General features: G+C 40.1%; 1 long non-coding RNA gene across 1 annotated transcript; it reads right to left on the bottom strand.

Moving 5' to 3' along the window:
* Window positions 1-12,138: 12,138 nt before the first annotated feature.
* On the bottom strand, window positions 12,139-20,188 carry LOC108539801 (uncharacterized). The gene is made up of 3 exons (XR_001888484.1): window positions 20,095-20,188; window positions 14,640-14,789; window positions 12,139-12,330 (listed from the first exon to the last, which is right to left on the bottom strand). It is a non-coding gene; the product is annotated as an uncharacterized LOC108539801 (long non-coding RNA).
* Between the last annotated feature and the right edge of the window lie 5,506 nt (window positions 20,189-25,694).

A 25,694-nucleotide genomic window follows, 5' to 3' on the forward strand; every position in this document is an offset into this window, starting at 1 on the left:
TCAGCCAGGATGGTCTCGATCTCCTGACCTCGTGATCCGCCCGTCTCGGCCTCCCAAAGTGCTGGGATTACAGGCTTGAGCCACCGCGCCCGGCCGTGCGTGTGTGTTTTATAAAGAAGTTGGCAAAGTTTTATGTTGTTTAAGTCATCAGTCTTTTTTCTTTTGTGGATATTTGACATTCTTATCTTCCCTATATCAAGATTATAAAGATATTTTAATTGACAATGTGTTTGTTTGTTTGTTTTTGAGATGGAGTCTTGCTCTGCCACCCAGGCTGGAGTGCAGTGGCACAATCTTGGCTCACTACAAGCTCCGCCTCCCAGGTTCATGCCATTCTTCTGCCTCAGCCTCCCCAGTAGCTGGGACTACAGGTGCCCACCACCACGCCCAGCTAATTTTTTTTTTTTTTTTTTGTATTTTTAGTAGAGACAGGGTTTCACCCTGTTAACCAGGATGGTCTCAATCTCCTGACCTCGTGATCTGCCCATCTCGGCCTCCCAAAGTGCTGGGATTACAGGCGTGAGCCATTGTGCCCAGCAAGTTATTTTTACATTTAAACTTTTGTTATTATTAGTGTCTTTTGGTGCAAGGAGTAAGTTAGGAATCAAGTTTTGCTTTTGTCTGCCAAATGCTTGGTTTCCTTATACTAGTGATCAAAATATCCAAAATTTCTCCATTGTTTAAAATACTAAACTCTCACATACATAGTTATATTTCTTTTTGTCTCATTGTAACTAATATGTCTATTTATTCTGCTTATTCCTCACTGTTTAACTTTTGTACTATAGCTACCATTTTAAAATACATTAAGGAAAATCTCACTACTCTTCTTTTAAATTATTTTCCTGGCCAAGATGTTAGATTGGTGTCCACCTCAACTTAAGGCAGATAATTCTACATTTTGAATAATTTATTTCCTGTTATTAGCAGGAGGGATAAAAAAGAAAATTGCTTTGGGAAGTAGATAATTTGGCTTTTATTTAGTATTGAAGGCAGCTTTCTGCTGAGAACTCATTCATCAGTGCTTAGTGTCCCCAGGAGTAAGTACTGGGCTTAAATGCTTAGCATCTCAGTCAGAAGGATCTTAGAGATCATCTAATCCAGGCTTGTTATTTTCCAGATGAGGAAGTTAAGCTCCAGGAATAAGAAGGAACTTGCCCAAAAATTCATAGGCAAGTAGTGTCACTAGAGCCACACTAAAACAAAATAAAAATGTGAAAAAAGAAAATATTGGGTTTTAAAAAATAAACATTTCAAAATAAGATTCACAGTGATTTTGTGGTTTCCAAACAAAACTTTTTTAATTCGTCTATTCCAAATGTATTTTTATAAAGTACCTTCTAGGCACTCTCCTAAGCACTGAAGGTATCAAAACTCCTCGCCTCTTCTCAGAAGAATTAATTACATTGCTCTACAATGCTCTCTTATTCCTCTGCTCATTCAGTGGTTAAAACCTGGGTCCGATTATGTTTAAATACTTTGTTTCAAGGTCTGTCCCCCGCAGACATATTTTAAGCAGGAGTTGTTCCTTATTGTTAAATTTTTTTTCTAGAACTTTATACTCTTTCCTTTTCACTTACTTCTCCACTCAGAGATCTGACATTCTCCATTTATTTACCATCTTAATCCTAATGAAGTTCCACAATTTCGTGGAAAGTTCCTTTCCCATTCTTGTCATCTTTTCCATGTCCTCTGGCTCTCACAGTCTCAGCCTTCCCACTTGCAGCATGTAAAGCTGGCCCAGCCGTTGTGGAAGGTTTTGCACACAGGTAGTGCTTTGGTTGTTTGACACCTTCCCATCGCTTGTGTAGTCTCTTGTCCAGAGACAGAGCTTTGGTTGTTTGACACCCTTTACATTGCTGGTACATCTGAGTGCCTGCTTAGCTCTTTGTGGTAAAGTAGCTTTCTCTTGACCTTCCTGAGAAGCAGTGACTATGCTAAGCACTCCAGCATGTTAGTAGGCTCCGTTTCCTAAAACGTTTGCTTAGTAGCCAAGTCCACTGCGGGAAAAAAACACATTTACAAATGCTAATGGGGTACCTAATGCTTGTGCTTGGGCCACTGCCAGGCACATGAGGCTAGTCTGGAGGTTGCTGACTCAACAGTGTTTCTGGTTCACTAGCACCAGTGTGGTCAGAACATGGTCAGGCTATTAGCGGCACATTCAGAAACAATCATTCAAGAATGAGGAAGAGGTTGAACAAGCCCCCCTGCTGTCCACAGGTGGGAAAGGAGGTAACTTTGGCACTTTGCAGACTGGGGAGGATTTGGTACTGGGCTGTACGTTCTAGACCAGCTATTTTTAATACTATGTTCTTAGGCAGGAGTGTAGTTGAACCAAGTAGAACACTTCATTCTCACGCTCATCTCACTGCCTCTTCCCTGTGGCATGTGCACAACTCTTAGAAGCTTGTAGGTCCACAGATTCCAGATCTGAGAAGTGACTTTGGGAGATCATCTAACCCCATCAGAGATGAGGCTATTTTGTCATTCACAGATGAGGGACCTGAGAAACAGAGAGGTGATATGACCTGTAAATCAGAAGCAGAGTCAGAGCCAGGACCTAGGTACCCCCAATCTTCATGCGTTTTGTATATTTGCTGCATAATGTTCTCAAGTTCCCTGAAGCTTTTCCTATGGAAGAATCTAGGCTATAGGAAGTGGTACTGTACGTTGGTTTTGAGCATAGGTGTAACATGAGCTTGAGTTGAATTTCTGCTTGACCTCATTAGAGACGAGGTCTTGTTTCTTCAACTCTAGAACAATCATTCTTAGGACATCTAAAGACTGTCTTGAGGATGAGCATGTGAAACACTTAGTACGATCCTTTGCTCATTGTCAGGGCTCATCAGCACCAGGAGGCAAGCCCTGACGATGAGCAAAAAATCACACTCGTTTCCACGCTCACAGCTACATTACAGAAGACCAAAAGCCCCATATCGACATATGTAGGGTGAAATATTTCACTTTCATTGACTTACAATGACATAGACTTTCTTGTGTTCTCATTTCAAGGAGGACATGGGCAAACGGGAAATGACCCTGAAGGGAACCAAGAGGCTGCTGAGGGATGGAGCAAACTTTGTCTGAGGAGCAGCTGTGAGTTCTGGGGCTCTTCAGAACAAAGAAGGGAATGTTCAGGACAGCATGACTGGTGTCTTCAGAGACATAAAGGGTTAGCACAGAGAAGAGAGATGAAACTGCATTTCTATGGTTTTGTAAAAGGTGTTTTATACTTTTAGGTGACAGTTATTCTTTGTCTGGTTCGAACTGAGGAGCTCAATGCTGAGAACACAAAGAGTAAACAAACCCAGCCTGGGGTTAACAACTCATAGTCTCAACAAATAATAGGTTAACAAATATGGAGGATCCAACAGGCTCATGGTGACAAGGTGACAATGTTCTTTTTCTAGTGAGAGAAGGTTGATTCAGTAAGACCTGATGTGTCCAGGAGAGTGCTGATGAGCTCAGGCTTCTGTGGGCCCGAGAGTTGGGGGAAGGACAGAACAGCTGGCATTTTGTTTTCTCACCAAAGATTAAGAGAATAGCAGTGCTCTAACCCAAGCTTGTCTGTGCAGTGACCTTCTTTTCTCCAGTGTACCCTGATGGGAAGCACTCAGGGGCCTTGACTGCAACAAGGTGCAGAAGAATTTTGCAAGAGATTCACATAAAATATAACTCTCTGTTTTTCTCTGTTCTCCTCCTCTTTCTCTTCTTTCCTCTCCTTCTTTTCTCTCCCTTTTCCCCTACTTCTCTTCTATTTTCTTTCCTTAAAATGTCAACCATCATTATGTTGAACTTAATTTTCTCACTTTCCCCAGTGATTTCCCTCGGGGTTTACAAAAAGTAGTGGCCCTAAATATTCCTAGATCCAAAGCAGATTTTCTCTGGCTCTAACTTGTTAAGTGGAAATCATGGTTTGAAGTAAATCACCCCAATTTTGACCCCTACATGGGGTAGGCTCAGTGCAAGGACAACAGAGGCACTGTTTTTTCTTGTGTGTGGGCTGTCATTAAAATTCTCTCAATTCCTTCATCAGAGACAGATTTGTTTCTGATCCCCAAGGACCTTTGGGCTTTAACTACAACTTGTGCTTAATGCATGAGTTGAAACTCTTAATCAAGTTCTGGAAGAAAAATCAAAGGCTTTTACAGAAGAAATCACGTGTATTGAAAAACAACCGAAGCATCTGTTTTTTTAAAAAACTAAATATCTTGTTTGGTTTTTGAATATTAAGGAAGTTGGTATTTGACATGAGAAGGGAAGAATTAGAGAGACAAGAAAGAAGAGGTGGAATAAATTGAAGAGAAGGAGGCAATTTTTGCACTGTGGTAACTGAGAGAGAATTCTGCAAATATAAGGGCCATCTACCAGGTTTACTGGGTAATGCTATTTTGACATTTCTCATGTGCCCATGGTTTCTTCATTTGTAAAGTGAGTAGTTTGTGTTAGATGATCCCTGAAGGCTTTAGTAATTGTTAATCAATGCACTTAGATGAGGAGTCAAAATGCTAATTACTTACAAATGTATGATTTTGTGACTGAAAAACTGTTGAGGAGTAATTACGAAAAAATCAAAACCAGTAAGAGTTCAACCTGTGGGCTAGTGATACATTCAGTATACAAAATCAATAGCTTTCTCTATGCAAACAGTATCCAATTATAAAATACAATGAAAGAAGAATGTGACTCATAAAATAATGATTTAAATTAGTTATTTTATAATTAAGTTACAAAATGTTTTAGATTTATATGAAGAAACTTCTTGAATACCAAAAGATACATGAAAATGAGACAAAATATTTGAAGTAAAATTCTGTTCTTAGGAAGGCTCAATAGTCCACATATCTTTTTTTCCCTTAAAACCTGTAGTTTCAATTTCATGTCAGTTAAAGAAAGAATGAAGTTATTTTAACTTGATAAAGTAATTCAAAAGTTAGTAATTCTGATAAAGACTGGTAGAAACTACATTCATTAAAAGCACATGGTACTGGCACAGGGAGAGACAGGAAAGTAGAGGAGAATGGAATCCATTGGATGAGCTAGGAATGCCTGGGCATTTGATACGTGGCAAGGTTGGCATTTGCCCTGCATTGAGTGTGCAGAATGTGCTGTGTGTTCTCTGTAGGATGTTCGGCTGTCCTCCAGAATCAAGATGGGCCTAGCATTTTAAATTCCTTAGAATCCTGCATAACTTTGTTTCTTTACTGTATAGGCTCAGATTTCTAAGAGAACGGCGACATGAACCCAGACATGTGCCTTTTGTGTGAGATAGCATATGGCGAGCGACGACATTTCTGCAGGCTCAGGAAATTTATACTTCTGGATGCAGCAAGAAACAGTTTCTATGTCATTGCTGGGAAGACAAGTCTGGCATGACTTTTCAGAACAGCCTTTATCCTAAGGCTGAAAAACCAACAGGAACAGAGAAATAATTAGGTAAACACACAAAACAAATGTCTTTTAGGGAAATCAAACATGAACTACATAAAAAGTGATCACTGTGCATATTTTGGCTGCTAGATGAGCAAACACAAAGTAAAAAGTAAGCCAGAAACAATTCTTGCAATATCTATGATAAAGGACGTTAAATATGCACAGAGTTTTAGAAATCAGTAAGTACAGATGAGTGACCCAGCAGAAAATAGCTAAAAGAAATAAAATAACTAATGAACATTCAAAAAAAGCTTATTCTCAGAAATAATTTTTACAAGGTATGGTGAGACAAGTGGGAATATTATATTCACTAATATGATTGACAAAGATTAAAACAATTAATAATAATTAATATTGGTAAGAATATTGATAGTTAAAAGATACTTCCATACATTTCAGGAAGAGGAAAAAAGTGGGTGAACAGTTTCTAAAGTGGGCAATTGGCCAGGTGAGGTGGCTCATGCCTTTAATCTCAGCATTTTGGGAGGCTGAGGTGGGTGGATCACGAGGTCAGGAGTTTGAGATAAGCCTGGCCAATATAGTGAAACTCCATTTCTACTAAAAATACAAAAAATAGCTGGATGTGGTGGCATGTGCCTGTAGTCCCAGCTACTCGGGAGGCTGAGGCAGGAGAATCGCTTGAACCTGGGAGGCAGAGGTTGCAGTGAGCTGAGATCACGCCACTGCACTCCAGCCTTGGGCGAAAGAGTGAGACTCCATCTCAAAAATAAATAAATGAATGAGTAAAAATCAAACTTGAAATATGCATAGCTTTTGACATTGCATTTCTAGGAATTTTACAAAGTAGTAGGCATATACATTTTTAAAGATATATGTAGAGTCATATAAATATATGAGGCAAATATAGATGAACAAATATTAAATAACCTCTGAGCTAATATTTAAATATGAAAAACATGCAATGGAGCTGGCTATGAAGTATGATCCTGTATTTGAAATTTGAGACAGATATTTACACGATTTATTTGCAAAGGGAATTAATTAAAATGCTTTGAATGATAAATGGTGGTTATAGTTGAAGGGAGATGCTACAGGGATTTTCTACCTTCATTTTTTTTTTTTTTTTTTTTTACATTTCTCTATTATTTGGAATTTTGTAATATGTAAGTATTATTTTTTAAAATTGGAAGAATAATAGATTTAGGTGCAAGCAAATTACAACATTCAAATTCTAGGACTGACTTGAGTTTATTTTTCCACTAACTTTTAACCAACTCTTTCTTCCTTTAATGAAGATTCTCTAGGGAGGTTGTAATGAACCAACTGCCATATTGGATCATCCTTTTAAGAAGTCTGAAACATCTAGTCAAGTTGCCTCAAAATCTTTTCCAATTACCTTCCTCACCTGTGAAGGACCCTCCTTATTCTATTGTTTTGACAGCTTGACTCTCAGCCCCCGCACTTGCCTACAGGCCTCTACGTCACCTTGATACCATTCTCCTACGAGGTGGTTAGAGGACAGCGTCATACCCACGTGTTGAGGAAAACCAGGGCAAGTGTCAGCTGGGAGTTAGTGAGCAGGAGAGGTGGAGCCTGCTGTGATGGAGGAGCAGGATCTTGGAGTAGTGAGATGTTGATCTCTGTATAATCTTCACATCACTGCAAGTGCCTCTGACAGAACATTAGCCGTCTAAGTTTGTCTTCTTGTTTCTTCCCATCAGGTCTTCAAGAACCTCAGCTCTTTAACAATGAGACTCCACATTTTCCTCACTGCTCTTTTTGCCATCTTCCAGGTACTACCCGGTAAATACCAACACCATGGCCCTTTCTTATTATCATTATCACTCCAATGCACTCCAGCCTGGGCAACAGAGTGAGACTCCATCTCGAAAGAAATATTATTTAGTTTATATCTAAATATATGATATTATATATATTATAATAATATCATTATTTAGTTTTTTCCTCTCCCAAAATCAACAGTTGGAAGGTTAAGGATTAGGGGACTACTCAGAGGTCATCACTACACTCCAAAATAACTTACTAAAAAGGTGAAAGAAATTCTTCTGTAACTGGCTGCTGTGTCTTCATGATGTCAAAAGTCCTGTTAGGTCACTATCTTCGACTCTTCTGCTTTCCCCCAATGAATTGGATGATGTGAGGACCAAATCTATTGACTCACATGATCAGTATAAACTGGGGTGGAGACAAAGATTTTTGTATTTGCCCTGACCAGAGACCCAGTGCCACTCATCACAGTGGTGACTTGAGTTTGCCTGGACAGGGCTTCTATCTTAAGAGACTGTGAGAGTTGGATCAGGTCATGTGGGGTAGGGGAGCAGGGGTGCCTGGAGAGATGGACCAGGTGATAGGTATTGTTTGTACTGCACCCCTGACACATGGACCAACACCTGTTTATTCCCAAGGGAGGAAAGATGATTTGGTCAGTAGTTACATCAACAACAATGGGATCTTATGGGAGATTGAAAAGGTGAAGGGAGGAGAGGCTGAGGGCTTGGAATCAAACCCACTTCATGTTGGTGTTTAGTTGGGAAAGGTGGAGATTTCATCCACATGGTGAGCTCTCTTGCTTTCCTCCTCAGACTTTTGGCTTCATACAAACATCTTTCCATTTTTCAGGCATCACTAGGGCACTCCATTTTGAAAGACCCTGCTACCTTAGAGGTGGGATCTGTCTGAAGCGAGGAACACCGAATTGTGAGCCTTTCAGAGGACCCTGCAGAGCTTTCACCGTTTGCTGTAAAATAAGGAGAAGCTGATGGAGAAGCCTGGCAAGGAACATAGGCACAGGATCTGAAGGGTGGCTCCTTTAGTCCAGATGAGAGCAAACATTACTCAAGTCCACATAACTGATTATTGTCATTAGGACTGATTAAAGAAAGAGATGTTTCCCATGAAGGGATAGGCATTGGGTAGGAGAAAATTATAATTAAACTTGTATTATGTTTTAAAGTTTGCAAAGCATTTTATTAACATAACATATTTAATCCTTAAACCCGTTTTGATTTATGAACTCCGTTTTGCAGATGTGGAAACCAAAACTCAGCTAGGTTAAATAACTTGCCCACGATCACACAGTCTAAGACTTTTCTTTTCAGTGGTTTGGCAACACTTTATCTGCATGGAAGGGAGAGTGGATATGAAAAAATTTACTACAGTTTGGGGAGGAGATGTGAGGACAGAGCTGGGCTTGGGACCCCCTGCAGTGGGTATTGTGCTGAGTAGGAGGAAGCTACTGAGGGTACACAGTGCTGGGAACATTGCTGTGTTGGGATGTACAGGTGAAAGGCACACCTCTCCAGAGAGACCACTCAGAGTAGCCAGACCCACATTCAGATGTAGGCAGAAGTCTGTTGAGAGGTAGGAATTCCACTTGCAGGTCAGAGGCTTCTGCTGCGAGGCTGGGGTCCTGGGGCAGTTGTGATTATTGTGTGTCTTCCTTGGCCACTTTTCTTGTCCAGATCTTGGCATCAGCTGTGGTGTCCTGAGCAAGTCTTCCCTCCACTATGAGCATCTGTTTCCTGCTCTGGTGAGGGAGTTAGCTTAGAGATGACCATTGCTTTCTGTAATTTACAATGCAAGTTTGGGGTGGGAGGATGGAGATAGAAAATACTGCAAGGTGCCTGGGAAAGTAGAGGACAAAAAGAAAGATGAGATACACTAACATGCAGCAAAAACCTAAACAATCATATGGAAAAGAAGAGTTTGGCTGACATTGTGATGACTAACAAACAGAACCATTGGTCAGGTCTCAATCAATGAGCAACTACAGAAAGTTCAGCACAGGTTTGCAAATGAACAATGAGTAAGGATATCCAAGTAAAGATACAAACATTAACTTCTCCAATTGTTTTTTCATTGGCACTGGCTTCCTATACAGTCTGTCTACAGGGATTATTACAGGATTTTGAATATTTTTGGTGCCTATGAACTTGGTTCACAGCATGCTGTCAGAATGGTTTATCCGTCTATCAGGAAAATGATCTACTATTACCACAAGAGTTTAGGAATCAGTTAGTAATTTAGAAATAACTCAGTCTCTTATATTTCTTCACTATGAAATGAAAACCTTCTTTGTTCTTCCATATATTTTTCTCAGTATTCACAGATTCACCATCATCTCTCTCCATACTTTTTGAAAAATCCCAGCTCTAGCCCTCTGTTTCTATTTCCTTTTCTTGCTTCCTTTTTCTTCTTGATTCAAGCACATAGGATTGGTCCAGTGGTAGTAGAACAAACCTCAGGGAGGAGGGGAGGGAAAGGAAACAATCCTAGTGGGAAAAAACCTAGTGGTAACACTTGGTAGTGGATGAAGAAAGAGGAGAGCCTGGGAACACCAAATATAAATGTTATATGTGCGTATTGTCAAATTTGTGATAATGTTGTTCACGGTCAATCAGTAGAGTGAGGTAGAATTCTGATTTGCCTCCCCATATTGCCTGACTACTCAGAGAAAATTAATGATTATGTTAACTTCCATTCATTGATTTTTGTCCACAAACATTTACCTAGCAGTGAACAAAGCAATAAAAAATTCCTACCTTCATGGTATTTATATTATAATACGAGATAGAAAACAAACACTAGAAACAAGTGATATATTTAATACAGTATTTTATGTGCAAAATTTGAGAAAACATTTCAAAGAAAAGGATGTAAAGTACGGAGGAGTATATGACAAGATGTCCAGGTGGGACCTCATAGAGCAACACATGATTGATAAAGATCAGTTTTCAATACTCAACTCTGTTTTGTGTGGGTTTTACTTAGGTGATTGTTCTGAATCTGAGGCTATGTTCATTCTTGGGCATCCCCGGGGATTACTGGGTCTCCTAAAGTATATAGCCAGATTTTGGAGTATATTGATCTGAGGTTCTGCCCCATGCCTGTTGACCCTATCGGCTTTCATTAAGTAACCCTGTTTTTCCTATCTTTTTATTTAGGTATTTCACAGTGTTTATTTGTTAATTGACAAGTGAAAAATTGTATTTATGGTGTACAACATAGTACTCTCTAAATGGAATAGTCAGTCAATCTCAGGGACTACCTTTCGGGAAAACCAGTGGCTCACATATATAACCTCAGCATTTTAGGAAGCCAAGGCAGGTGAATTGCTTGAACCAAGGGTTCGAGCCCAGCCTGGGCAATATAGCAAGTATCTATCTCTACAAAAACTTCTAAAAATTTAAAAATTAGCCGGGCCTTGTGGAATGCACCTGTCATCCCAGCTATTCGAGAGTCTGAGGTGGGAGACCTACTGGACTGCATTCGCAGGAGGTTAAGGCATTCTTAGTCACAGGATGAAGTAGAATAATGGCACAAGATAAGGTCATAAAGACTTTGCTGATAAAGCAGGTTGCAGTAAAGAAGCTGGCTAAAACCCACCAAAACCAAGATGGCCATGAGAGTGATCTCTGGTCATCTTCACTGCTACACTCCCACCAGCACCATGACAGTTTACAAATGCCGTGGTAACCTCAGGAAGTTACCCTATGTGGCCTACAAAGGGGCAGCGTAAATAAACTACCTCTTGTTGAGCATATAATCAAGAAATAACCATAACAACTAGCCCTGAGGGCTGCTCTGTCTATGCAGTAGCCATTCCTTTATTTCTTTATTTTCCTAATAAACTTGCTTTCACTTTACTCTGTGGACTCACCCTGAATTCTTTCTTGTGCGAAATCCAAGAATCCTCTCTTGAGGTATGGATCCAGACCCGTTTCCGGTAACATATTAATTCAGAAGCAAATAGGCTTCCCTATTATTTCAAGCTGGCTTCTTTCCCAAAACTTTGTAAGTAACTAGAATTCCCATACATTTCTGGAATGCATGCATGAACTCACTGTGCAACCCTTGCTGACATCAGAGCACCAAAATGTCTACAAATATATTTATCATGACCTACGTGGCTAATGTGGTCCAAATTACCCTTAAGCTTCTACCTTAAGTTCCATAAATACCCCTAAGGAAAATCCACTGCAGCACGCTCAGTCCTTTCTTGCTGAAGCGCTCTGCTGCACTCTGCTGCAGCGTTCTTTCTACCTAATACAACTTTCATTTTCAAACCTAGTCTGATGATGTTAACCTTGATCCTCTGGCTAAGGTAGTGTTTCTCCTCCAGGGAAGTTCCTTGCTCCACGCTGTACTCTTTGGAAGCAAGTCCCTAAGCTTAGGCCATGCTTAAGGTGTGGGGAATTAGACTCCACTTCCTCGAAGTGGTGTATCTACCTAAGTTACTTGCAATGTTTCTGTATGGGAAATTTGTCTCTTCTCCTCATTTATTTATTGAATAACTTATTTATATTGATATAAACATGGATATTATTTTATACTTCAGGTAATAATCCAAGACTATGACACTTTTCTTGCTGTTGTTCAAATAGTCCAGCTTTGGCCATCAGGAGCTCTTTCTGTTGACCTTTGTGTTACTTTGACCTACTACCCCCAACATTTTATTTTGAGCACTTTGCTAGTTTTGGAATCCTAGAAAAAATGCTTTCACAAAATAGCTAATCTCTTGGTTAATGTGGTGTGTGCTAGGATTTTTCTGTACATAGCTATTGTTTCTCTTGGAAAGTACTAAATAACTTGGGGGAGATACTTTGCAATTATGTGAATATCCTATTTCTGCTTAAATTTTCAGATTCTACATTCTCCTGCCTCTGGTTCAATGGCCTAAAGGTTAAGCATGTTATCAGAAAGAGGGTCCATATGGGTGGTGATGCCTTTATTAAGCAGAAGTCAGGGGCTGTGGTTCTCTTGGGCTACCCTGAGGTTGCAGCTACAGCCTACAGCAGTGTTTGTACCGACTTTTGCACTGTGCAGGCAGGATAGAGCAGCCATGGGTTTTTTGGTGCCTGCAGACACCACCCATGTGTTCACATTCATGGAATCTATCCTTTCTCTCATATCCTATAAGGGAAGAAGGGGGAAAAAACAAAAAAGTGAAATTATGTTTTAAAAAAGTTACTAGAATTCATCTTGTTTAGCACACTATAGTCCACAGGGCAAAACTGACTCTGCTTCTGTTGGTATGACGTGTGAACTTAGGATAGTTTTACATCTTTAAATTATTTTAAAATTCAAAACCAAATTTTGGTGATACATGAACATTATATGAAACTCAAATTTCAGTGTCCATAAGTAAAGTTCTAGAGGACGACAGCCATGCTCATTTATTTACACATTATCTATGGCTGCTTTCATTGTACATAGGCAGAGATGAGTTGTTATGACAGAGATCACATGGTCCATAAAGCCCAAAGAATTCATTACCTAGTCCTTTACAGGAAAAGCTCCCTGACTGCTGTAGTAGTCTCTTCTGACTGTGCCACAATGCTAGAAATATAAAATTCACTTCCCTCCACATGCTCTCCATAAAAGCTTTCTAAAGTGCCTTCCTTGACAGGGCAAAACTTTACAAATATTGAGTGCAAATTAGTCAATAAGTATTTAATGACTAGATAACTAGAGTGATGTCCCGAGTATTCTGATTCCTGAATGCGGTGCCTTCCATATTCTGTGAAGTGTGAGTTCTTTCATAGTTTGTGATCCTTTCACTGCCAAAGCCAAGACATGGAGTAGGCACCTGCCTTCCTGTGCTCAGTGAGCTAGCTTGGAAAGAGAATGACATAACCTCCAGGAGGTTGACCTTAGTCCTACAGAGAGCAGGTCTAGAGAGCCAGAGAGAAAATGACCAACAACCATAAGAAAACAGTGAGTATGAAGTGTTTCCGTTAGAGTTTACGTCTCTTAAAGGCATGGCATTGTGATGGAAAGCATACTCAACTAGGATTAGGAATCCTGGTTTCTAATTCCTGATCCATCCACCACAACTATAATCATTGGCAACCAGGTTTTGCTATGTGAGTCACAGATGCTCCTAATCTCTCATAAGAAGAGAAGGATACATGTATATGTTCATATCTGAATCTACATTCATATCTATAGCTATGTATCTGTCTATCATCTATGTAATCTGTCCTCTATCATCTATATTCTATTAACCATCTGTCTATCTATCTATCTATCTATCTATCTATCTATCTATCTATCTAATCATCTATGTCATCTATCATCAATCATCTATCTATCACAATCAGGCTGTTAGGATGTTCACCAAATAGATCTGGCTATTTTCTTGACACAAAGTAGGATTGCCTCCCTACCTTTGAGACTTGCTTGGGTAACAAATTTTGAGCAGAAGTGATGTGTCCTTTCAGGGCTGAAGCCCTTTACCTGCAAGTGTGAGAACCTCAGAGCTCTTTCCTTTGCAGTGGCCAACAGTAGTCAAGGTGGTGGCCGCTCCACCAGGGGGAGCTGAACAACTACAGTGAGCAGTGCAGCCCTGTGGCCATGATGCATTTGTACCAGAAGTGGGAATTAAACCTTTGCTCTTTTAGGATACCAAGATTTGAACGTTGTTTTCACCACATCATTACCTGGCCCATGCTAACATATGCAGAAGATTGCCAGGAAAATGTGAGACCTCTAGTTAAATTTGAATATCAGATAAACAATGAATAATCTTGTAGTATAAGCTTGTCCCAAGTGTTGCATGGGACATACCCATATTTAAAACTGTTCCTTTTTGTATATAATTTAATAAGTAAATCTATTTTCAGGTACTGTTGAGTATTTGGTAAGAGGGTAATCTTGGGAATCAAACCAACTTAAGCTTGAATCTAGGCTTCACCATATATAATCCTTGTGACTTTGGACAGGTGATGCCATTTTTTTAGACTCATATGTAAGACAGGGCTAAAAAATACCTGCCCCAGAAATATTGTTATGAGGAGTACATGGGAGATAATATGTGAAAACACAACACATCTTTGCTGTGATGTCTGGTAAAGAGAAAGTGATCAGCGTTATTTGTTGTTAGTATTAGTGTTGCTGTTGCCATTGTTCTGATTCACTTGGAAATGGTTTGTAAGCTGTGATGCCTACTATTAATGTTATCTATCACAATTGTTAGTTAGGTCTGGTATCTATTGCAACAACTAGATGACGGTAATCTTGGGAAAAAATTTTAAATTTCTTTGAGCTTCTCTCTCCTGATTTGTAAAATGAAATTTGTTGTACATGCTATGCTTTTTCTCAGCTATGCGGCTGTTCAGTTACTCCATATTTCAGTGCATTGTTGGCTGATGAATTAATTTGACCTACGTCAGCTCCAAGGTCATCCACCTCATCATCCTCCAGGTGGAGTCATAGCTTACCTGAGGCTGTTTGTATTAGACATCCAAGAAGGAGAAACAGAAGGAACAGCAGTCTCATGATGGGAAATGAGTGGTCAGGATTATATGATGACCTCACAGCCTGAAGGTGGCTCTTTCTCCAGTGTACATCAATTGATGAGGACAAGTGATCTGGGAATGAGTTTGAATTCAGTTGGGAAACTAACACAGGAATAGAAAACCAAATGTTGCATGTTCTCACTTATAAATGAGAGTTAAGCATTGAGCAGACATGGACAAATATGGGAATTATAGATACTGTGAACTACTAGAGGGTGGAGAGAGGAGTTGGGTTAAAAAATTACCTCTCTGGTATTATGTTCACTACCAGGGTAATGAGATCCATACTCCAAACCACAGCATAATGCAATATTGCCATGTAACAAATCTATGCATGTACCTACTGTACCTAAAACAAATTGAAATTTTAAAAAATGAACATACAGCAAGTAAATGGGCCTTTTTTGAAATATTTTTGGGTAACTAGTACTTAAATCCAAGAAGCAGCATTTTAGTGCACTTTTGTTTCATTTTAGCCAATTTCTGCGTGTGTGTGGCTAAGCACACCTCAAGGGCGTGATGCAAAAATGACAAAAGAGATATGCTGAGCTACCTGCAAATGCCTTTCAGAAATAAAATAAGGCATCCCTTAGTGGTGATGCTTCTTCTCAAGAGCAAATGAATCCACTTAAAGTAAATCACTGCAAAATTTAAAAAGAAGAAGAAGAAGAAGAACAACAACAACAACAACAACAACAACAACAACAACAACGGTTCAACCAGAGAGAAAAAGCTTGCATTCCTGATTCAAATGTTCAAATTATGGCATGGGTGTAACCTTAGAATGTTCCATCTCTGAACTCGTGATTACAGATCCAAGTCTCCTCCTGTTCATATAGAAGGGCTTCTGAGTAATTTTGCATTTTCTGGTGGATTTTCATTTCTGCTTATGGCTCTGAGGTTTGGTGCCTTTTTTCCCTTAGAATAAATTATTATAAAATAATGATTTTGAGGATTCATCCATTTAATCATCTATCCTCATTCTTTTCATGTCCCTGCATCTGTCAGCTTTCCCCTTGGAAATACAAAGAAAACCACCCTTTTAAAAAATTGTGTTTTTTCCATTCTATAAAAAAGTTTATTTTTAATGCCAGACCATGTAAGGGCATTTTAAAGTTGCATTTTGATTAAAATTGAATTTTGAGTTCATGCACGATTACTTTCTGTCAACTGCCTGTTTCCACACATCTATGGATTAAATAAACCAATATTTAATACCATTGGTATTACATTATTTCAAGATCTGAAAGTGCTTCATGAATCATTAAGGAGAGGTTAAATTCTTTTTTACAAATTTCAATAGCTTTTGGGGTACAGGTAGTTTTTTGTTACATGGATGGGATTATATAGTGGTGAATTCTGATATTTTAGTACACCTGTCACCTGAGTAGAGTGCATTTTACCTAATGTGTAGTTTTGTATCCCTAGCCCTGCCCACCATCTGAGTCTCTAAAATCCATCATATCACTCTGCATGCCTTTTTATATTCATAGCTTAGCTCCCACTTATAAATGAGAACATATGGTTTTTTGGAAAACCACCCATTTTACAAGCTAAAAAAGGAGAAGAAATTCTGTAAATGGAAATTACCTTTTTTCTTTGTTGAGTTCAATTTTTGATTTTTTGTTTTTTTGTTACGCAGTTAAAAGAGATAATTCTAGGCAGACTCTTACCATGTCAAAGTCTTGCATAGATTACAACTAGGTGACCCATTAGCGGCCAAAGGATCTCTTAATCCATGTAGTACGATGCATTCTTATGGTAAAGGAATTAAGCAGCAGAAAGTATACAAGGTAAAACACTGAAATTCTTCCTTGTCTCTTTCCCCTCCACATATGTGTTGCTTTATATTATTTCTACATCTCTCTCCTTCTCCACACTGTGAGCTTCTAAAGTAACAGGCACTGTCTGATTACCTTACTTCCTCAGCCCCTGAGCAGTACCTAGCAGAGAGAAGGTTCTCACGTATTTGTTTAAACAAATGAGACTTGAGTGAAAGAATCAATACATAGAGGAATACATTGATAGAGGGAGGAAGGAGGTAAGGAAGTGCTGCGGCCCAAATGTTTGAATGTTTGTGGCTCCCCATTCATCTGTTGAAATGCCAACCCCCAAGGTGGCGATGATATTAGGAGGTGCGGGCTTTGGGGAGGTGATTAAGTCATGAAGCCAAAGCCCTTCTGATGGAATTGCTGCCCTTATAAAAAGAGGCCTGAAGGAGCTCGTTTGTACTTTTCACCATGTGACAACACAGAGAAGGAAGCGGGCTCTCTCCAGACACCTATGCTGGTGTTCGATCTTGGACTTCCAGCCTCCAGAACTGTGAGAAATAAACTTCTGTTTTTTTAAGCCACCCTGTTTATATTGCTTTTCAATAGCATCCCAAATGGACTAAGGCAGAAAGGAAGGAAGAAAACAAGGAAGGAAAGCAGGGAGGAAACTCAGGGATGCATACCTTTTGACCTCTCTAACAGTGGTCACCCTTCATTAATAATCAGTATGTGTTGCAAAGCCAAAAGACAGATTGTTGCTGAGATGTAGGCATCAGAGAAATCAGCCAAGCTATGATGTAAGCTGTGGTCTTTGCGGAAATAGAGACTTTTTTTTTTTTTACCTAAGAGCAAAAGAGCTCTAAAATCAGATAACCCTTGTTTCAAAGTTTTGCTCTGTCATGCATTAACTGAGTGATCTTGTGCAAATAACTCAACCTTTCAAAGCTCCAGTGTCTCCTGTTTATTTGGGGATGGCTATAGTGCCAACCTCCGACTCTTTATCTCGGAAAAAAAAAAAAATCTTAGGGGGAGTCAATTGCTACCAAATACCTGTCCACACAGAGAGTTGTGTTTTATCTAGGATCACCACAAGAGTTTCAACCCCATCAAAAAGTGGGTGAAGGATATGAACAGACATTTCTCAAAAGAAGGCATTTATGCAGCCAACAAACATATGAAAAAAGCTTACCATCACTTGTCATTAGAGAAATGTAAATCAACCTAAACTGTAAGAAGAACTTTTAAGTCAACTTCTGGATACCTGAAATCATACAAGATACTACTTTCCTCCATAAGGCCTGGAATGTCTCCAAAAAAAATCCCTAAAATTTAAAACTTAATAAGGACAACTTTGCCTTTTAGGGCCCATAGAATTAAAGGCTGGTAGGGAAACTTTGGCCGTTTTGGGTATGGGGGAAATATGGTTTTAGATAAGACCTAAAATTGTAGGAACATACTGAATTTCACTTATTAAATGTTAGCATAACTTAAGTTTACAGAATTTAATAAAATAATACTGAAACTCCTCTGTCACTCCAGTAAGAATGAACATTCTTGAACACCTATCACGTACCATGAATCTTGAAAGTGGTATCTTAGTTGACATAACTTTTATAAGGGATAGGCATTTTCTCTGAGCAAGTCAATGCAGATTATACAAATAGTGATTGAGCTGGGATTTGAACTCTATCCACAATCAAAACTTTTGCTTAATTTACAGTCTTTCTTGCTAAGAAAGAAAGATCATGTTTTTTGAATAAAGGAATACATCTCTGGCGAGATAAACCAGTTCTGTGTGTTTGACAGCAAAGGAGCTAGAGGTTTAGAGAATGAACAGGGTCGTGCATAAAAGATTGTCTGACTTGCACTTTCCTAACGAAGGGGGAAACTGCATCAGGTGGAGCATGGTGGGTCAAGTGGGTAAAGGCTAGTGCTCCCTAAGCAAGCTCACCAAATAATTTATAAGCCAAACAGAAATCCTTTTTAGAGGCCTATTATTGATTGTTACGCTTGAACAACAAACATAAACTGGGACTGCCCCCAGACAATCTGGGTATATCGCTACCCTGTCCCTAAGGAAACTCCTTTGTTGGTAACCACAAATTTCTCTGCTGCAGGCTTAGTTAAAGCCTTGGAGTTGATCACTGTCTCTCCATTGTCCTCTCCATCACCACCCTGGAAATTGTCAACAACATGTTGACCAATCGTAGGGGTCTCCTAGGACACAGAGATCATTGATGGCACGGGCTTATCTTTCTAGCTCATTCCAGTTTTCTCTCTCAGGCCAAAGATTATGGTAGGAAAAGACTTGAGAAAGAGTACCACCTTCTTCCACTGGGAAATCATGTCAGCAACTCAATTAGTATGCATTTGTGATTTCATACTAAGGTTGAACACACTTTTACTTCTAACGACATACCATCCACAATCGCATCCTAAAAGAGACAGCATTGTGACAGTAAGCATTCTTCCAGAGGAGATGCTGAGGGGGCTTTCCTGCTTGCCCATTCTTGGGAGGTGTACAAATTCATCCGTCATCTCTTAAAAAATCCTCATCACACAAGGATAATGTCAAATTATTTTTGGAACAAGGTTAGGGTATCAGTGAACAATTTCTTTAATATTTTAGCCCATGTATCACCTCCTGGGTTGGGAGGGGGTCTGGTGAAGATGCTCTAATCGGCCTATCCTCAGTCTCTCTGTGCAGAAGCAGCCTCCTCCAGCCCCCTCCTCAGCCTGCCATCGATCAAGTCTTCATTCTTGCTCCTCATTTACCTCTGTCCTTAGACAACTGTATGAAACTCTCAGTAAATGAACTAAGTACGTTTCTTACATTTTCCCTTGGTCCAGGCGAAAGGTAGAAATTAAATGTTTCCACTTTGAAATTTTCAATCAGTATTTGAATCTTTTACCACATAGAGATCTATTTTTGTTTAGTGATCCTGACCTGGAATAAAAGTAATGTTTCTGGTAAAATATTTTAAATAAATCACACAATTTAACACAGAGGCTGTGAGGATTTTGCCCCCTTGGCCTCAGCAATAGGACTTTTGTGTTAGTAATAATGATGATGATGAAAATGTCTTAGTCCATTTGTGATGCTATAACAAACTACCTTAGAATGAGTCATTTATAAACAATAGAAATGTGTCACTTACACAGGCTGGGAAGTCCCAGATCAAGACCCTGGCAGATTTGGTGTCTGGTGAGAGCCCATTCCTTATAGAGGGTGGCTTCTAACTGGACCCTCACAAGGTAGAAAGGGAAAGGGAGCTCTCTAGGACCTCTTTTATAAGGGTCTTAGCTATTTGTGAAGGCTCTGCCCTCATGAACTAATCACTTCCCAAAGGTTCCGCTTCTTAATACTATTGCATTGGAGATTAGATTTCAGCATGAATTTTGTGGGAGAGACACAAACACTCAAACCACGGCGAATAATGATGGTGATGATAATACTGATAATAATAATAATGCCACTAGAAAGTAAAGTGGAGGCTGAAAGCTGTTGTCTACATTCCTGTCTCCTACACTTGCACCCTGAAAGCAATCCTCTTTATTGCCTCCCACTCCTTATTTAACCCCAGTTGGTCCTACTGGAAACCCACCTTGCAGTTGGTTCCTCCACCCTCCACAGGCTGTGTGCTGTATGTCCCTTTGGGCAAGGACACCAGAGAACAGCTTCCAGTGACCACATAATTAGGGGTCAGATCAATGGGCAGAGGCAGGGCTGAGTTAGGTCATACAGAAGGCATTATGACCCTAGTGACAGAAGTCAGGTTTGAGTGGCAGTGAGGGAAAGAAGGGTGGTAGGATGTGGGGACTGTGTAGGCACCCCTTTATAGGGTTTCCCTTAAAAGCTGGGCAAACACAAAAGATGACAGCTCTTGTGTGTCCAAGAAGTGTTTTTCTTTTAGTTGGTATAGATGCAGTAGAGGGGAATAAGAGATAGAGCAGGTGAGAGAAAGAATTGCTAGAGTCCTGATATGGTTTGGCTTGGTGTCTCCACCCAAATCTCATCTCCAGTTGTAATTCCCATATGTCAAGGGAGGGACCCGGTGGGAGGTGATTAGATCATGGAGGCAGTTTCTCCCATGCTGTTCTTGTGATAGTGAGTGAGTTCTCATGAAATCTGATGGTTTAAAAATGGTGCTTCCCTCTTCTCTGTCTCTCCTATGAGCCTTGGTCGTTTCTATGAAAACAACATATTAAGTTCAGTAACTTGTTGTGAGTTTTTCATCATTTTTTTCTCCATTAAACAAACGTAGGCTCAGGTCTTTTGTGTTACTAATTTTTGCTCAATTCATGATTTGAAACCAAGATATAGTCAACCCTCTGTGTTGACGGGTTCAACATCTGAAAATATTCAGGAAAAAAATGTGTCTGATCTGAACATGTATAGGCTTTTTTTGGTCATTATTCCCTAAACAATATAAGATAACACCCATTTACTTAGCATTTACATTGAGTTAGGTATTACAGGTAATCTAGAAATGATTTAAAGTACATAGCAGGAAATCCAAAGGTTATATGATAATACCATGCCATTTTACATCAATCACTTCAGCATCTGAGGAATTTCATATCCACAGAGGGCCTGAAACCAATCCCTCACTGGATACCAAGGGTCAAGTGTATTTGTTAATTACTGCTGAAGTAGCAAATTGTCATTAACCTTAGTGGCTTTAAACAACACTAATTAATTATCTTACACTTTGGGGGAATAAAATATCCAAAATCAAGGTGTCAGTGGGACTGTGTTCCTTTCTAGAGTCTCTAAGTGAGAATCTTTGTTTGCTGTTTTGTTTTGTTTTGTTTTGCATTTTCAAGCTTTAGAAGCTGCCCAGCTTCCTTGGCTTGTGGCTTCTGCATCTCAAAGCCTGCAATGCCTGTCAAGTCATTCTCACATCACATCATGAAGACACTGACTGTTCTGTCTCTCTTTCCAAATTTAATGATCCTTTTGATTACATTGGTCTCATTTACCTAATCTAAGATAACCTCCCTATTTGAAAGTCAGCTGATTAGCAACCTTAATTCTATATGCTAACATTAATTCTTATCTGCTATGTAAAGAAGCATACTCATAGGTTCTAGGAATTAGGATGTGGACATCTTTGGGAGGCCATTATTATGCCTACTACATCTAGTAAAATAAAACTCACTGGTGTAGCAAATAAATACTTTGGCCACAAAAATTGTCTTTTAGGGAGAAAAATGTCTATGAATAACTTTTGAGTATATGGACATTGCAAATATCATGGGATATGTAACGTAAACTCTACCTAAACTTCCAGGCACCAGGAGAGCAACAAATTCACTCAAACTAAAAATGTCACGCATTATAAAAATTAAATGATTAAATAAATACACTATTAGACAGGCCTGGGATCAAGGTGAGGTGGGTAAGTTTGAGCTGGACAATAGCAGGATTAGATTCTGTCCTTATTTAAAACTGGAATATTTTGTTGATCATGGGTTACTTTTGAATCAATTATTTTTTACAAAAAAAAAAAAAATGCGTTATAAGATCATCTATCTTGAGTGCAGAAGTTTTTGATCCCCAAAGTTTGCACCTGCATCTGGTGCCTCCCTCACCTCTTGGCCCTGTTAAAGGATCTAGACAAAATCTCTAGGTCTGATTTTTTTTTCCAGTCTTGATACTCTAGGAAATCCAACGGATTATTTTAGACGAAAATGCATTTAGCCAGAGGTTGACGGTATGCACATTAAGTGAAGAGTTAATATCAAGAAGCAGAGAGCTTCATAGACATGTAGGGTATACCCGGAGAGATCGTGACACAACTCATGATCATGATGGAAAAGCTCAGGCTTGGAAAAGAAACTCACTGTGGATTTATTCAAGATGATACTGACACAGACTTTGTGTCTTTTTGACATGGGGTTTTGAATTCTAACATCCTATTGCTCTTGTTGGTTTTGGGTTACTGGAGGAGCAACCCAAAAAATTTCTTCTGTGTCATCCCTGACCTCTGGTCTGGGGAGCTGGGAAGGACATTCCAAGGATGTCAGAGATTGGCTTGTCCAAAACTAACATTACACAGTCACAGTTACAATTACTAAGACCAAGATTCCACGTCTTTGAACACCGTAGCTTAATTTGGTTTACATGTCGCATGTCTCTGCTGAGGGAGCCCTTTCTGAACCCACATCAACCACAGCAACTTCTTGGACTTCTCATTACTTTTTGCAGCATTTTATTCTGTCATGGCCATAGATTCCAATCTGTTTCAAGCTTGTAGAGCAAATATTCAGAACACACACACCTTTATTCCTGTGTCAGCTAGCAGGATTTCTTATATCTTTAGAAAAACCTGAAGAAAGGAAAAAATGAAAAAAGAAAAAAAAAAAAAAAAACAAGCAATAAACGATAAGCAAACCAAAGAACAATAGGAGCGATAGGGTGTTGGAATTCAAAATCCCGTGTCAGAAAGGCACAAAGCCTGTGTCAGTATCATCTTGAATCAGTCTGCGGTGAGTTTCTTTTCCAAGTCTGGGCTTTTCCATCGTGATCTTGAGACATGAGTGAATGATTATGTGAACCTCAGTTTCTTAAAAGGAGGCTGGCCCTGCTGTGGTTTGGGGATGCTTAGTTCCTGGAACCAGAATGTGAAAGACTGATCTCTGCTAAGTGACCGGGGCCTCCAGATGGGCTCAGGTAGGAGCTCAATGAGGATTTTTTGAGAATTCAGCTCCACCACAAAAATATAACCTCAAAGCTACCCTACCTCCATTTACACACACAGGCCAGTAACCTCTGCTTTCCAAATCACAAAGTCCATTAAGTATTTGAACTGAGATGGAAGAAAAAGATGTGGCTCAAAGGGTAGAAACTGTTTAATGTGAATTTAATATGAAAGTACCTTAGGGCCAGGCCCAGTGGCTCACGCCTCTAATCCCCGTACTTTGGGAGACTGAGGTGGGTGGATCACCTGAGGTCAGGAGATTGAGACCAGCCTGGCCAACCTGGTGAAACCCTGTCTCTACTAAAAATACAAAAATTAGCTGGGTGTGGTGGTGGGCACCTGTAATCCCAGCTACTCAGGAGGCTGAGGCAGGAGAATCACTTGAATTTGGGAGGTGGAAGTTGCAGTGAGCCGAGATAGCACCATTGCACTCCAGCTTGGGTGACAGAGCGAGACTCCGTCTCAAAGAAAAGAAAAAAAAAAAAAAAAAAAGGAGGGACAGGGAGGGGCAAGGGGAGGGAGGCTGGAAATAAAAGAAAAGAAAAATAAAGTAGCTTACAATTAAAAACAATAATTAACAGTAGAAGTAAACCTTTGTAATGAATTGTTTCTAATCTCTAAATTCTGTTCTCATGAATTGTTTCTAATCTCTAAATTCTGTTCTCAGTCTCACCCTTCCATTTGTCCTCCCTCCTTCCCCTCCTCCCTTCCTCCCTTTATCTCTTCCTTCCTACTCTCCTGAGTGGTGGAATATCGTCTGGTGCCTCCAGGAACACTGCTGCTTCTCTGTAACCCAAACCCATAAACAATATGGATAAAATGAGACTTTTCCAATGTAATTTCTATCAGATTTGATATCTCAGGTCTTGGTCTCAAATTATCTTTCTCTCTCCCTCCCTTCCACTCTCCTTTTCTTCCTTCACCCTTTTATTTTATTCTTATAATACCAAGGAGAAAAGAAAATTAGGCATTCAATTTTAAAAGTGGCTTTCAATAGGCTTTTTTGTTCTGTGAACCTAGAGCAGCCACAGATGTAAGTGTTCTCCAGGGCCTTCCATCTGAAAAGACGAAGGACCAGTGTCCCAAACACAACTTCCCAAAGTACAGGCTGTGCCTTATCATTCCCTAAAATTCTCTAGGTCACTCAAATCTACACTTCAAATACAAAAATTTAGAAAATGACATTCTTTACTTACTTCTTTGGATAAAATCAAAGTTTCTCACTTTTATTGAAAAATAAAAGTCACCTGACAGGTTTCAACCATCGTTTTAGCTGTCATAGAGTGAAGATCAGGGAGGAGATGAGATTTACAACCTACTGGGCCCCTCTGGCTTAGAAGAGGGAGTTAGGCAGTCATGAGGCTTTTAAACTCCTTTCATATTGAAGGAAATAGAGTTTGGTTCAATAAAGCAAGGCATGCAATCTACTCAGTCTAGAAGTGAGCGTAGAAGAAAGAGAGAAAGAGAGAAAGGGAGTCAAGCTGTAGGGGAGACAGGGAGAGAGGGAGTGCCCTGACACTGAGAGAAATACAAGAGGCAGAGAAAGAAGAAAGAGAGACAAGGGAGAGATACGGACATAAGAGAGACAGAGAAAAAGAGAGACAGTGTCTACCACCATACCACCTTGAACACATTTGATCTCCTCTGAACTCAGCAGAGGCCGACCCCTGAAGCTACGCAGGGGTGGGCCTAATTAGTACTTGGGTGAGAGAGAAAGAGGTGAGAGAGTGGCAAGAGAGAGTCTCTACCCCATTTTTCCACTTGTCCAAGCCTCCTGTTTCCCTGACCCATCTCACGTGGAAGAGGCATCAGGAATATGAAGAGGAACGAGAAGAGAAGATACAGAACCCTCATGGGCGATGGCTGGGAGCTTCATCGCAAGCTGAGGCTGGGGAGGACACCGAGCCTTCCACCTAAACAGGTCTTATCCTCTGGTCACTGGGCAGAGTTCGGAACAGGTATTGCCTGCCATGTTAGTGATTACAGTGATTGAAACTGACCACCTTACCGGGGCATCAGAGAAATGGCCCTCTGAGAGCAAAGTACACCCAGGAGCTCCTAGGCAAATTTGGACTCAGGAAACCCCAGAACATCCCCTTGTTCTGCTCATAGGACCAGGGCTTCTTTCTGTCTTGCGCCATTTGGGATCTGGGATGTGCATGGAGTGAGGGGCAATGCCTTTCTTATAGGGGAACAGACTCAGGGCCTGTGAACTGGAGATCACCTGCCTGCTCTGTGGGACGTCCTGTTTTTCCTGAATGTCTAGGGACAGTCTCAGGCCAAACTGCGAGCTGGTTGCATCTAATTCTATCTATTGCTGGAACATTCAGCTCCTGGGGATGAAACAGGGTTGGCTCAAACCCAGGGGCCCTGGAGGGGCTCAGGGCTTCTGGCAGTACCAGGAGCATGGTGGGCCCCGTCCTCCCAGGAGATCCGAGCTGGTGAAATTCATGCGAAAGTTGCCCTGAAACTCCCCATCTTCCCCCCGGGACAGAGATGAG

Source organism: Rhinopithecus bieti, unplaced genomic scaffold (assembly GCF_001698545.2).
Source record: "Rhinopithecus bieti isolate Rb0 unplaced genomic scaffold, ASM169854v2 scaffold_2113, whole genome shotgun sequence".
Taxonomy (NCBI): domain Eukaryota; kingdom Metazoa; phylum Chordata; class Mammalia; order Primates; family Cercopithecidae; genus Rhinopithecus; species Rhinopithecus bieti.